General features: G+C 38.3%; 1 long non-coding RNA gene across 1 annotated transcript in view; it reads left to right on the forward strand.

Moving 5' to 3' along the window:
* The first annotated feature begins 1161 nt into the window (after positions 1–1161).
* The window catches only part of LOC109917583, a 23710-nt gene continuing 9113 nt past the window's right edge, over positions 1162–15758 (forward strand). Inside the window, exons 1-2 of the long non-coding RNA XR_002258897.2 lie at positions 1162–1276; positions 2648–2757. This is a non-coding gene — a long non-coding RNA (uncharacterized LOC109917583). The remainder of the gene's footprint in view (positions 1277–2647; positions 2758–15758) is intronic.

A 15758-nucleotide genomic window follows, 5' to 3' on the forward strand; every position in this document is an offset into this window, starting at 1 on the left:
TGCACAGAGAAATTGAGGCGACCAATTTCATGTCGACAGTTCTCAATGACAGATCGAGTGCAGTAAAAGGCCAGAGGGAGGGGTCCAGGTGGAGGGACTGTGATGGAACTGGACGAAGGCGTCTCTGGGACGGGAAGAGGAATCTTGTCCAAAGATTGGGCATGGAGGCGAAGATGGTGGAAGAAGAGCTCAACGTTATGTTGTGCATGAAATTCGTTGAGGTGGGGATACAGAGGAATAAAGCTGAGGCCTTTGCTGAGTTCAGAATGTTCAGCATCAGAGAGTGGAAGGTTAGGAGGGACGATGAATACCTGATAGGAGGTGGAGTTGGGGGAGGGAATGGAGACAGAGGTGCAACTCTGAGCCAGCGTGTTGATTATGTTATTGCAGTTGTGTGCACATCATCAGAATGTGAATTCACTTTTAGTGGGGGCAATGAAACATTTAACTCACAGCATAATGGGAACTTTGCTGTCATGATAGAACCCAGAGTCTATCACAATTGCTGAAGTAAAAAGAATATTGTGTCCCTGTGAAATGGAAAGAGTTCTCTGTGAATGAGAGGGAATAAGAAAGGAATACTGTGAATGTTCAAGTAATTTTGTTAAGATTTGGTAAGTGCCCTGCATATGGATAAACTATCACTTACTTACATTTTCTTTGTCTTAATTAAAAGAAACATATTTTAAAATAGCCAGAATATGCCATATCAATGCAAGCAGTTTAAGGATAGTATTCCCCAGATTCCCAGCAAATGCATATCACAATATGGGAGAAATTGCACAATTTTAAATTTGCACTCTATACCTCAGGTATTGACCTAAACCTCAGTTGCTTGGCAATTGTACCTTAACCACACTGATAAGAAAAAATGAGAAGCCAATATTACTTCAATATAAACTAGACCCACAAGGTTCTGAATTAAGCCAGTTATTTTATTGCTTGAGACAGTGTGAAATGAATGTATTTTACCCTCTGACAATTGATTTTAAGGTTGCTAATATTCTATCACATTTCATGAGCAAATACCCAATCAAAAAATGTTACTTTTCAAGATTTATTTCTTCATAAAAAAAATCACAATGATCACAAAAATCTTTTCTTCATAAAATGTGTTGCATTTAAGTACAATTAAGTGCATAATTTATTTTCTGCTTTTCCCTCAGGAAAATGAAAGGAAAGGTCTGTTGGATAAATTATCGGCCATCCAGGAAGTGGGTGTAGCTGTTCAGAATGGTCTGAATGAGGTTGCTAGCCTTTATGAAAGAGTAAAAAAGTGAGTCCTAAACCAGTATACTTGTATGTTTCTGTGATGGTTCTCATATTTCTTTATGAGCAAAGTGCAGAATGCTGCATGTTTGGTATGAAGCACCCATTAAGGATGATGAACGATCGTGTACTGTCATTAGTTGCCATTCCAGCCTCTACAAGGTGGAGTTGTAGTTCCTATTCTCTTGTAATTCATCTTTCCTATATATGGCTTCTGGCTTTTGAAATAACAGGTGAAATTTGTCCTTTACTTTCGATGTAGAGATGTTTTTAAAAGAAACACGGGTAAGAATATAAAAATAGATACAGTATAATTCAATAATTGTTAACAGGACATTAACTAAATTAGATTGCTGTCTATTTTATTAAAAATGCATAAAGCTTACTAGACTTGCTCTAAAAAAGACATAACATATTTATGCAATTTGAAAAACAGCTTAATTTATTTCAGTTCACCTAATGCTTTATCCAGAGCCTTAAAATATTTTATGTCTAAAAAAGTTTACATCATTTCTCTAGAGCTTTTTTTTGTAATTTTGAAGATACGGCCTTTTAATTAATTTGATTATCTGAGAAAACATTGCAATTATAACTGCTATGGATGATGAAAAGGTATGTATGCAATTATATTTACAGTGCATAATGATTGTGTAAATTTTAACAATGCACTGGACAGATTTTGTTGAAAACATAATGCTGTCTGAACAATGGGCAGCTATTAATGCATATATCAACCTGTACACTCAATGTGAATTAACACTAGTTGCTGGCCAATTGCATTGCTCCATTGTTAATATCACAAAAACGATACCCCACCCTGAACCTTCTAGTGATTTTCATAAAATTGCTACACTTGCACATTAATTGTCATTTAATTTCACCATGGAAAATTAAGTATGTAATCAACACAATAATTACCCTTCAAGCCAAAATAGTTATTAGGGACTCACAGACTCCCTTGCCCAGAAAGTAAACAATTTTCAGAATTCCATCATATTGTGGATTGTCTTATGAGTTTTAAAAACACCCAAATTGAAAATGTTAACTTTATCTTTCTTAACTGTCCTATTTTCTTTCTAGTAATCCAATCTTTCTTTCCTTCTCTTGATTTCTCTTCCTACACCCAGTTTAAAAAGTACCTGTTTTACTTCCATGTGTCAATGCATTAAAGAACTACCTTCTGATTGATATATTGGGACAAGAAACTGGCCCACCACGATCTGCCCAAATGGCTCTGGTTCTGGCCCCAGAGGGACTACAATTTCCAACTCTTTTATCACCTTAATTCTTACAACGCTGTTTTAGTAATGTCATGTTTAATTACAGTTACTCCTTGTATGTAACCAATTGCTTTTATTATTTCTTATTTCTATTAAAGTACCTTCAACTGGACAGTTCCTTTCCTGAGTTGGTTGGCTGTTTTTGTTCTCTCTGCTGGCACCATAATCCTTTATTTTGTTCCTCTAAGATACATTCTTCTTGTCTGGGGTAAGTTGAGCTTCCTACTACATGTCACACACATTTCTACTGTTTGATACAACATTGTTAGGGAGCTGCTCATTAACTGTGATTCAATCTTTTAGCATGAAAAACTCTTTGTCTAGATATAGCAGATGTAATTTTATGGATGTTTGCCCTTTTAATGGTGTTGAAAAAGGAAGTACAAATATTTTCTTATTCCAATAAGCAGGGAATAACCTCTGTACTGTCAATCCTTCTAGGAAATTACTTTTGTTTAATATAGTTTGCTAAAAGTTTGCTAATTTTTTGAAGAGCATATAGTTTGGTATATGTTAATTTCCTAAAATTATTATAGTATCAGTTTCTGATGACAATTATCTTAACATTTTGCTTGAATGTGATTTTGATTATTAGTTCACTGCATAACTGTACTTTGATCCATACTTAGTAATTCAACAGTGAAAAGGGGCATTTGACAATGTACTGAATGCTCTAAACAAAAGGAATAAGTGCCATGCAACAAATAGATCTGCACTTATGTAGCCCCCTCCACATTTTCAAGGCACCTGAAGCTGCTTTACAGATGTGAACTACCTGTGAATTCTTATCACTCAAAGCAATTTTCCATATAGGGAGGTCTCCAAACAACAGAGATAAATGATTAGTTATTTATTTCTCTATTGTTGGTGTGAAATAAATGTTACCTATGTCATGAGAACTTTCTGTTCTACCATGAAGAGTGGCATTAGATTATTTAAATCACCTTAAGAGAAACAAATCCTCATCGAAAAGTCAGCAATTTCAGGCAATGCAGCACATTTTCAGTCTGATGGATTATAAGTGCTCAAGTTCTGGAGTGAAATTTGAATCCACAACCCTCTGAATCAGAGGCAAACTGGCCCAAACTGAATGTGAAACACCAAATCAAAGTCAGTCTCTCAGAGTTTCATAAATTCATTAAATTCTTATGTTTTCTTGGAGGGAGACTAGAACTAGACACACAGAGAATTAAGAGATTCACCTGAGATGGAAGTGTGGAGATTTTATTTTTCTCTTGGAGACTTGTTGATCTGTGGAGTTCTCTCCACCCAGAAAATTGTGGAGATCATGTCATTAAATTTATTCAGGGCAGAAATGGATAAATTTTTGATAGACGAGGGAATCAGCGGCAACGGAGGAGGACAGACAGGAGAATGGGGTTTGAGACACAACCAGATTAGCCATGATCCTACTGAGCAGCAGAGTAGGCTTGAATGTTCTAATCGTACTCCTGAATCCTAAGTTCCACAGTCCCAATTTAACACGAGGAGCATTTAATACTTTTTAAAAGCAAAGTACTGCAGGTGCCGGATGTATGAAATAAAAACGCAACATGCTGGAACTATTCAGCAGATCAGACAGTGAGTTAATGGGCAGAATTTTCCACAGGCATTAGGATCCCAAGCTCTGAAGCAAAACTGTTGACACGCCTGCCAACATGATTTCTGGAAGTCCTGATGGAATAAATTGGGTATTAAGTTATCGAACATGCAGTACCTACATCATCCCTGTGAACTGCCAGCCAATCAGAGTAGGAAGCTCCCCATTGCTAGTACTAGAGGAGGCCTAGGTAGTCAATCACAATGGAGCACCAGGAGTAAGGTCAATGGGGTGAGTTCACTGGGGCCACATAAGGAAGGCTGCAAAGGTGGGAATACAGGGGTTAGTATTTAAAGGAGGTGGTGTCATCATCCAGGGGTAACCCATATCTCTGACGGGTAACTCCACCATGTTTTATCTCCTAGCTTACAAAGTTAGAAATAATCATATACTGAAAATGCTGAGTGTATTTTTTGTATTACTCCATGTGGCTGGTGGACTGATAAACCGATGTGGCACATGATCACAGTGCAGCAATTAACTAGGTCACATCTTAGTTCTAAGTTCTTTACAAATAACAGAACAATGTACTTGAACGTCATAAAACATCCCAATGCACTTAACAGCAGGACTATCAAACAAAATTTGAACAAAGCCACATGAGGAGAAACTAGGACAGATAATCATGAAGTTCATCAAAGAGGTAGTTTTTACGAAGCGTCTTATAGAAGAAATGTAGAAAATAGGAGCAGAGGTAGACCATTCAGCTTTTTAAGCCTGTGAGATCAAGAGGCAGAGCGGGTTAGGAAAAGAATTTCAAAGCTTGATAGTTCAGGGCACACCCACCAATGGTGGAGCGACTAAAATTGGGTATGCTGAAGCATCCAGATTTGGAGTGGTACAGATAGGGCAGAAGATTGGCGAATTGTAAGAGATTATAGACATATGGTGGGAAACCAAGGAAGGATTTGAAAACAAGGATGACAATTTTAAAATTGAGGTGTTGCTTAACTGGGAGCAAATGTAGATTAGCACAGACAGGAGTGTTGGACAAACAGATCTTAAAGTGAGTTAGGACACAGGCAGCAAAGGTTTGGACGACTTTAGTTTTATTGAAGGCGGAATGAAGGAAGCCAGTCAAGAAAACATTGAAAAAGTCGAGACTAGAATGAGAAGAAATAATAGTAGAAGAGTAGTACAAGAAGCTCATGATTGTGCTGACTCACAGAACAGGCAAGGAAGAAAAGGGATAATGTCCACTCTGCTACCTCGCCTGTCCTGGTGTGGCTATTATCTCGTCACGGTATTGGTCTACAGTCTCACAGTAGATAAATGGGACTCGGTGCAAATACCATCTCCCGACAGCTGGAAGCAATGAGACACCTAGTAGCTCTCCTGGTGCTCACAGTAAGTGGCCGGTGTCTTCATAGTTTTATTTCTGCCAGGAGTGTTTGAAACACCAAATCTTTGACATTGAGTTCTTTCTTTCTATGCCTGGACCCATCCCGTTTTGCCATTTTATATTTGCCCAGTGGGTTTCCTACTATATACTTGTTGAAAAACATTAAAAATAAAATGATGAGTATATTGCCTGAATGTTCAGCAATTGAGCCAGGCACTGCTCCTTCTCTACCTGTTGTTCACCATTCCACTGCTGCAATTTCAGCTATAATGATTCATTTAAGTGTGAACTCTCAATGATGCAATCTAATAAATTATCTATTTTCACATAGTATTTACATCAAACACTACTGCAAAGGACATGAACTGATGAAGCTCCCCATCATGTAATTACTGCAGGTTGTTGCATGTTTTTAGCCACTGGTATAATAACAGTGCCAAAACAGTGAGGAAGTTTGCCTCCAATCTATGAAATAGTTTTAAATGAGTGTGCCTAATTTTGAGAAAAGTTATGTGTTGTCTGATAATTTACCCAAGTATAAATTTGGACAATTAAAGCCAGCAAACAATGTGCTTCTAATCACAGTTGATCTTGCCTTCAACCAATAAACTCCACGATACTCAACTACACTTCCTAGAAGAGAATGCTGAATAATCACAGCATAACTCTCTGCACTTCTGCTTTACTATACATTGCAAAGATTAAATTATCCGAACAATAGAAAATGTAAAATTTAACCCTGCAGGCTGATTAATTATTCAAAAATTATTCTGCACCCACACTGGTACATTGAAAAATTATTAGGGCGTGATTTTCTTCTTTCTCTGAGTTCATCAAATTTTATGACTGTTAATGTAACTTTTAATCGCTTGTTTTATAGATTTTGCCTGTAGATATATTTAGCATCTTCAATGCACCAAGTTGCCCTGGTCCCTGCATTAATGTGAAAATTTAAATTGCTCTTTGTTTTAACAGCAGATTAATTTGAAGTGTGGCTTGTCTTATCATGTTGGTTACAATTACAGTAGGAAATTAAAGTTGCACATAAGGGGTTAGATGAAGCTGGATATGTGTAGAAGAAACAGGACTAAACAAGCTTTGATCAGTAAGTGAACTAAATTATGCAGACACTATAAATGTAATTTTTTTCCCGGAAACTATCACAGGAAAAAAACAGTAATTCATAGAATCCCTACAGTGTGCGAGCAAGCCATTTGAATATTGAGTCCATGTTGACCCTCCGAAGAACATCCTACCCACATCCCTACCTTATCCCTGTAACCCTGCCTTCCCTGTTGCTAATCCACATAACCTGCATGTGGTGGACTATTGGAGGATGCCAGAGCACCCAGAGGAAACCCACACAGGCACGGGGAGAATATGTAAACCACACAGACAGTGGTCCAAAGATGGAATCAAAACTGGGTCCCTGGCACTGTCAGGCAGCAGTGCTAGCCATTGAACCACTCATTACTATTAGACTCATTACTGTTTTAAAAATCTGTTGCTCAGTATCTAATAACTGTAAGTTAATGTAGATGTAATGGACAAGCTAAGTGCACCAGCTGGTGTATCTCCTACAATGTAACCATTTCAGTAACTGAATTATTACTGAATTGATCAACATGGATTAGTAGATTTTCTGTCAAGTTTACAAGTGAAATTACAAATGGAGCAGAAATATTTTTTCATTCGTGCCTTTTGTCTGTACAGAAAACATGTTTGAACTTGTGAAAAATAAAGCTATGAAGAAACATAGAAGGTTATGCCTTAAAAATAGTGTATATTTTACACTATATTTAAAGCAACACCATCTTTATGTATGAACTACTAAGTAAATCTCTTTAGGTAGGAGGACTAACCAGAATTGTTATGCTTCATTTTCATCATGATGGACACAAATAGGTATCAGGGAGATTCTTCCAATTTGACTTTTGATATTGTTGTTCATGTATTGAATTTGTAAATACAAAAGTAAAATGTGCTCGACACTACTTATGGAACGAGAGGCCTCTTAATTATAACAGGTGAAGTCAGGATAAATCAAAAAATGTGATAAATTCACAAAAAACTGAACATCAAAATCACATCCTGAAAAGGTTAATATTCATAACAGAAATAAATAAGTTCGCACACTGATTATAAAATAATAGTAAAATACTGCAAATTTTGGAAGACTAAGATAAAAACATAAATGCTGAAAAAATTCAATGGGTCTAGCAGCATCAGTTAAAAATTTGAGTCAGGTATGACAACCTCAGAATCTTAGGAGAGTAAAACTGGGATAGCATATGTACCATTTAAAGAGCGAGGGGAAGGATGGAGGAAGAACTAGAGAGAAGGCCTGGGCAAGTGAGATTAAATTAAAAAGATGTGATGAAACAAACCGTAAAAGGAGTAGTAATTATTATCCTAAGGTGACAAAGCATTTATCCAGAGTGAATATTGATGGTAGATTAATTAACAGCTCAATGTGAAAGTAAAATGTAAAAAGAAATTCAAACTGGCACATAACTGAAAAGTAATCAAAATGGGGAACAGTGTTCATGGTCAGAAACTGTTCAACTCAATATTAAGTCTAGAAGGCCATAAAGTATCTAATTGGAGGATGAAGTGCTGTTCCTGATCCATGCGTTAAGCTTTGTTGAAACCTGCAACTGGCCAAGCACAGAAACATGAGAATGAGAGAAATGTGGTGAATTAAAATGACAAGCAAGTGAACACTGAATGTGGTATACTAAATTGAAAGAAATCAGCAAATCACTGCTTCACATAGAAGGAATGTTTATGGCTTTGAATGGCGAGAAAAGAGGGCAAGAGTTGAACCTCCTGTTGAATAGAAAAGGCCAGTTGTTAAAAATTGTTACTTTCAATGTATGAAATTTATAAAAAGGACTCATAACAAACACCAGATTCAACAGAGAGCCTATATTTTGAAAAGAAAAGAGTTCTGGATTCACAAAGCTGGATTATACGGGGCACTTTAGGAATAGTGTGACCTGTTTTAAGGCAGGACTTCTGCCCTTGTCTTGGGAGGGAGTCTTGTCTTAGAGAATTGCCAGCCAATCAGATAGAGCCTGATGAGGAGGGAAAATGTGAAGTATAATCTAGGGAGTGGGTGCCCCTGATGGGCCTACAGGACTTGCAAATGATGATAATCCAGCCCCTTGCCTAACACCAACGTGTGTATTTAAAGTTGTGTACTTTTCATCCCCCTCATCTCGTGAATGTACCCAGTAGCCTGCCAATGTCTGTTAGCAATTATTTCCAAGTGTATATATCTACCCTGCCTTTATCTCAGCTTTGTTACTTGTTGCTTTCAGCTTTGATCTTCTCAATCCAATAGAAAGATTTTTTTTACCCCAAGCAGAACCATTGCTCCCACACCACAATAACAGCTGTTGCTCACATTGATCGAAATACACAAGAAAAATTTATTTTAGATTTCCCAATCTGAGATAAATTATTTTAAAGAGTGACAACTTCAAGAAAAAAAGGTGTAGAAATCTTTATAAAAACACAAAAGAATGGAATTTTATGTAAGTTCATCACATTAGGAATGCAAGATCTCAACAGAATAAAAATGACACAGCTTTTGTTCCCAAAATAATGGTCTATGAAAGGAGAAACTGTTTAAACTGTATCAAGCATAATGATTGGGAGCCTCAGCTTAGGACATAAGATCATAGGACTTAGGAGTAGGCTATTCAGCCCTCCCCACCTGCACCACCATTCAACAAGATCATGGCTGCTCTGATTTGAGATCTGTTCCATTTTTCCACACCACTCCCTGCAAATAACCCTTGACTTCCTCATCCATCAAAAATCTAACTTTACCTTGAATATGTTCGACGTCACAGCCTCCGCAGTTTCCTGAGGAAGAGAATTCCACAGATCAAAGACTCCAGAGAGTAAAATATACCAATAGTCTCTGTCTTAAAAGGAAGTGCTCATATAGTGAAACACTTTCCACAATGTCTAATCTTCCCAGCAGGAGGAAATGTCTTTCATGTGTCCACTCCATTAAGCCCCCTTAGGATCTTACATGTTTCTATGCATTTCCTCTCATTTTTCAAATTTCTAATGGTTAAAGCCCAACCTGTTCATTCATTCTTTGTAAGACGAGCCTTCATACCAGCGATGTGTTGAGTGAGCGGCTTCTAATGCAATTACATCCTTAATCAAACAAAGAGACCAAAACTGTTCTCCGGTGGTTTTCAACCAGTGTTCAACAAGGTGGGATGTGTGCCATGAAAATTTCAGGAAGTGAAGCTGCTTTATCTGCTGACATTAGATGCCCTTTTCATGGGGATGGCAGGGGAGCAACTCCCAACGTTTGACTGGAGCACAACACTGTCACTCACTGCACGAGGGCGGACGTGTGGGGCATGTCCCAGTATATGTTTAGTACACAGCACTTCTGTTACTCAGTGCGTGGAGTTGGTGAGTCTGTCACCTTTGGTCTTTGCCCTATTACTGAGCCAGTCACATCGTGCACCACTGCTACTGAGGGTCATCAGGACTGCAGTGGAGCGGAACATGGCAATTGGAGGAGCTGCAGCATGCAGAGCCGTCCTTTTGTTAAAGCTGAGTCCAGAGGAGAGAAGTTCAACTCATCACCTCACCCAAGCCCCACACAATGAGGCACAACTGCTGCCACTGGCGACTGAACTTCCTCTCCATGACTGGGCTTCATGGCAACCTCTTGAAGTTGGGCACAAGTTGTGTGAGGCAGCTGGATGGATGGCTTGCTGGATGGCAGGTGGAAAGTGAGGAGGCTGCAGGGGAATCAGTGAGACTCAAGGAAAAAATTCTTTACTAGTTGGAGTCATACCAAGTGGAAAGGAGATATAGGTGTTGAACGTCAATCATCTCAATGCGTGGACATCAAGACAGGAATTCCTCAGGGTAGTGTCCTCGGCTCAACCCCTTCAGCAACTTCATCAATGACCTTCCATCCATCGTAATGCCAGTACAGGGGACATTTGCTGACGATTGCACAATATACAGCACCATTCAGATATTGAAAAGAAGCAAAACACTGCAGATGCTAGAAATCTGAAACAAACACAGAATGATGGAGGAACTCAGTTGTTCTGGGAGCATCTATAGGGAGGGAAACAGAGTTAAAGTTTCGAATGAAACAGTTTTACTCTCCTTCAGAACTCATAAAAGCTGCTTTATTTTGCAGTATCCTGAATTTAGATTGATGTACCATTTAACAGACCTTTGCTGTTCCAATACTCTAAAACATTGCCAAATGTAGGTGAGATATTACAGCTGTTATCTGGGTTACTCTAAAACATTCAAAGGGAGTTGAGAAGTCTGCCTGGGAGTGCTTTTTATGCCCTACAGTTAAAGTAGATTCATTGCATATATTTCTTTCATAGTTGATAGTTTTCAATTATAAACCACATTGGGCTGTCTATATAGAACAAGCCTCTGTAGAGCGTTGTCTTTTTTGGCTAGTTTGATCTTCAGGTGACCTATTAAAGCCCAAAACTGCTCTTGAGACAACTGCTGTAGCTGTACAAAAAAAAAATTTAAAAGGTTAATCCAGAAAAAGAGTTGTTTTGTTTTTCAAAGATGGTGTAACTGGTTTAACTAATGAAATAAACATATTTTCATTGTTTGTTGCATATTGGGTGAAATGTCTGTTGAAATACTGTTTAGACAACAAAAATAGGCCATAACAAGCTTCTGCTTCGAATGGTGCCGACAGTTTGGCACTGAATGCACTCCAGTGTCTTGATTAGATTATCTTTCTTCATGCATGAGGGAGAAGGTAGGCTTAATAGGTCCTAGGTGAGTTCAGCATAATGTGCTTCACTGTCATGTCTTGTGGTTTCCAGAGTTCACAATAATCACAAATTTAGAAACAAAGACTGGAACTTCCATCATGTTTATTTATCACATCTCATCATATTGAACAAAACAATATATTGTTCCTTTAGTAAACTAACTGAAGTACAGTAGAGAATGATGTGGTAGTACTGGATATACATACATATCAATGGATGATAAGAAAGTTCCTAAATCATTTTGAAATATTTTCTCTCTTTAAAAGAAAGTTAATGCTTCTCCATGTCATTGCAATCTTTTATTAGCGTTTTAAGGAGGCTTACAAACAACGCTTATAATTGAACATGTAACTACAAACATTGAACTATTTTATATCTTGTTTCTTTTTCTTAAATAAAAATACTTACACTAGTGCTAAGGGGTTATCATGTTGTGCCTTCAGCTCCGTGCATTTGATCTAGTTATTTTCAATGTTAAGTTAGCACACTACACTGACAATGTTGTGCTCCTGATGTTGTGGAGTTGTGCTTGACGTTGCTGATGCTGTATCATTTGTTAATAATGTTGCTGACGTTCTGCTGTTTGTCAATGTTGTTGATTATTAGTCATATTGTTAGTGTTTCTGATTACCTTTTCAGCTTTATAAGCTTGGCTGAGGCTCTTCTGGTGCAGTGGTAGTGTCCCTACCTCTGAGCCAGGAGACCCGGGTTCAAGTCCCACTTACTCTGGAGGTGTTTAATAACATCTCTAAGCAGGATGATTACTGTATATATATATAAAGCACATACATATAAGCTCTGGTGTAGATCAACAATGGGCTCCGTTCTTTCTCATCTACTCACCAGTTTCAACTTTGATTATTGTAGTATCTCAGAGTCCTGGCTTCACCAACAATATTTGTTGAGCTCCAGATTTTCAGGCAACTCATGCAGGGATTTGGCATGCTTATTGACTTCACCCTACCTGTGCATTAGTGAGTTCTTGTCTGTCTTTTCCCCTGATCACTTGAACCATGTATGGCAGAGTTGTCTTGTACTTTCTGCCATTCAATAGATGTGCAAGCGATCATGTCAACCTTGAGAGCTGTAGCTCAGAATGAAACAGGAAAAGGTTTGGATCTTTCTTTGTCCCTTGGCAACTGTGTTTCTGATATGGGGACAGATGAGCTGGAACATCTTCTAGCATCGTTTCTGCTTCTCATTTATATTTTAGAATAAAAATGTAGTAACAGGAGTAGGCCATTTAGCCCATCGAGCCTACTCCACCCTTTAATATGATCATGGCAGTTCAAACATTTCAATGCCTGTTCAGGGAAAAAATTCCCAGAAATCTATCAATCTCTACTTTAAATATATTCAAAGAATGAGCTTCCACACTACTCTGGCGTAGAGAATTGCAAAGATTCACAGTCTTTTAAGTAAAACATTCTCCTCATTTCATTCCAGGCACCCCCCTTATTTTTACATTGTACCCCTGGTTCTAGACTTCTCAACCATGAAAAACGTCTTCCCTGCATCTACTGACAAGTACACCTAGATTCCTTTTGTATATCTACACTTTTCAAACTCTTACTGTTTAAGAAATACACTGCACATCTGTCCTTCCTACCAAAATGATAATCTCACATTTTTTTCCATATTATAGTTCATCTGCAATGACCTTGCCCACTCACTAAGCTTGTCCAAATCCTCTTGAGTCCTCTTTATGTCTTGCTCACTGCACATGTTTCCACTTAGCTTTGTATCATATGCGAATTTGGAAATATTACATTTGGTCTCCACATCCCAATCATTGATATATATTGTGAACAAGTACTGATCCTTGTGGTACAGCACTAGTCACAGCCTGTCAATAGGAGAAAGACCTATTTATTCTCACCTCTGTTTTCTGTCTGTTAGCCAATTCTTGATCCACGTCAATACGTTACCTTTTCTAACCTGCCTTCTGTGGAGGAATTTATCATAATCCTGAAAATCTAAGTACACAATGTGTATTGACTCACCTTTACCAATTATGTCAGAAAAATCCTAACATAATTCCAACAAGTTCATCAAAATGATATCCCATTTGCAAATGCATGTTGACTATGCCTAATCATTATCAATCTACTTATCCCATCCTTAAAAATAGATTCTAGCACTTTTCCTACTACTAATGTAGGGCTAAGCAGTCTGTAGTTCCCTGTTTTCTTTGTTGCTCCCTTTTTAAGTAGTGGGGTGACATTTGTTAGATTCTAACATACAAGAGTCTTTCCAGAACCGATAGAATTTTGGAAGATCACCAATTCATTGACTATAAATATAGCCACCATCTTTATCACTCTGGAATGTAGAATTTAACTTGCAACCCATTAAGTTCACCAGTATAATCTTCGTACTAATGTTAATCTCTTTCAACTCCTCATCTCCCTAGCCACTTAGATCTCTAATTCTGGGAGATTTTTTTGTATCTGCCTCAATGAAGTACCCTAGCAGTGATAGAAGCAAGTTTTGTACAACTCTAACATAACCTCCTTGCCACGAGGCAAGTGTCCTGTATGCCTTCTTAACTGTCCTATTAAACTGTCCTCCCACCTTCAGGGATCTGTGGACAAGCACCCTCTGTTCCTCTGAGCTCTCTATTGTCCTACCATTCATTGAGTACTGTCTTATCTTGTTACTTGCTCCAAAGTGCATCGTCTCAAACTTTTCAGGGTTAAATTCCATCTGCCACTGATCTGCCGATCTGACCAAATCACCTATATTCTCCTGTAACCTAAGAGTTTCTTCATTACTCTCAACCACCCTGCCAATTTTTGTGCCGTCCACAAACTCACTTACCAACACTGTCCCTGCCCACCCACCCATCCCCCACTTCCTCCACATTCTCATTGTCTATACACCATGAACAATGAGGGACCTAGCACTGAACCAAGTTTTACACCACTGGACATCGGCTTCCGTCACACAAATAGCCTTCTATCACCAGCCTCCTGCCTCTTACTACTAATGCAATTTTGAATCCAACTTGCCAAGTTACCCTGGATCCCATGTGCTTTTACCTTCTTTAGTAGTCTCCCATGTCAGACCTTGTAAAAGTTTTTGCTGAAATTATATAAACTATCCTCATCTACACACCTAAAACCTCCTCAAAATTCTGTCAAATTTGTTAGGCATGACCTCCCTCTGAAAAAGCCATGCTGACTATCCCTGACCAAATCTTGTTTCTCCACGTGAAGATTAATTCTCTTCTCAGTATTCTGGACTTCAACTCCAAAATGGAAGATTCCATCCTATTACTCTGAAACCTCAAGAGCAATCTCTGCAGTCGTGCTGGTGATTTGCGTAGATTTTTCTTGTGGAAATGCTGCAGTGGACAATGATAACACTATTATAAGCTTACTCCTACAGATATATTGTATATGCATATATGGAATTTCTCACCTCCATGCATGATTGTCTAAAGTTCTCTTTCTATGTTGGAATATCTGGTCTAAGCAGATGTTAGAGCTTTGGATATAGATGCAATTGGCTTTCTACGTTATACTAGTGCTGCTACCAGTCCTTTTGGGGGAGTATCTACTTGCAGAGACACTGGTATTTATGATAATCCAGGATGTTTCATGGTACCTGTTAGAGAGATTGGCTTTCAATTCCAGACTTTTATTAATTACGACCTTTTCCTGTGCTGTCCCTGGGGCATTGTCCTGAGCCTGTAGATCATTAGCTCAGTGACATTACCACGATATCCCCTCATTAATATGAGATAATGAAGAAATATAAGCAAAGGACATTTTGCTTTTAGAGAGCTTTCCACTAAGCTCCCATACCAAATAAACACAGGGTGGCTGCAGTGCAACTCACCCAACTTAATAGGGAGGCCCCTTAAATATGAGTGAACCTTGTGGTCAGCTTGTTTGCAAGATCTCCATGCTCCCTCTGCTGGCTGCCTGCATTGGGGCATTATAGTAAACAGCCCAGGGACATTGCAGCCCTCAGTCCCATTTCTGAGCTATCAAGGGATCGTGTGCTTGCCATCATGCAACCTACTCAAATGTGTGATAAAAAGATACCTGAAAAATGGAAAGGCAGCAAATTGTAATAACTGCTTTCTAAAACAGTTACGTTCACCAAAACTACAAACAGCACTTCTTTCATATTGTGATGCCCTTTCAGAAAAGGAGGCTAATAACTGAAATTCAACCAAATTCCATTTGGTTGATTGCTTAGATCTGAATTTCAAGACTAATATGCTATTTCACTGTTTTGGCAGAATTGGCAGATTTTAAACAGCAAAGGGAATAAAATATAGGATCAGTTAGCATAACACAGTATTCTGTTGTCAGATGCCATTGCCTCACTTAGAAAAAATGTTTAATATAAATTAGAGATAGTAGGAACTGCAGATGCTGGTGAATCCGAGACAACAAGGTGCAGGGCTGGATGAACACAGCAGGTCAAGCAGCATCATAGGAGCAGAGAGGCTC

Source organism: Rhincodon typus, chromosome 3, assembly GCF_021869965.1.
Source record: "Rhincodon typus isolate 14 chromosome 3, sRhiTyp1.1, whole genome shotgun sequence".
Lineage (NCBI taxonomy): Eukaryota > Metazoa > Chordata > Chondrichthyes > Orectolobiformes > Rhincodontidae > Rhincodon > Rhincodon typus.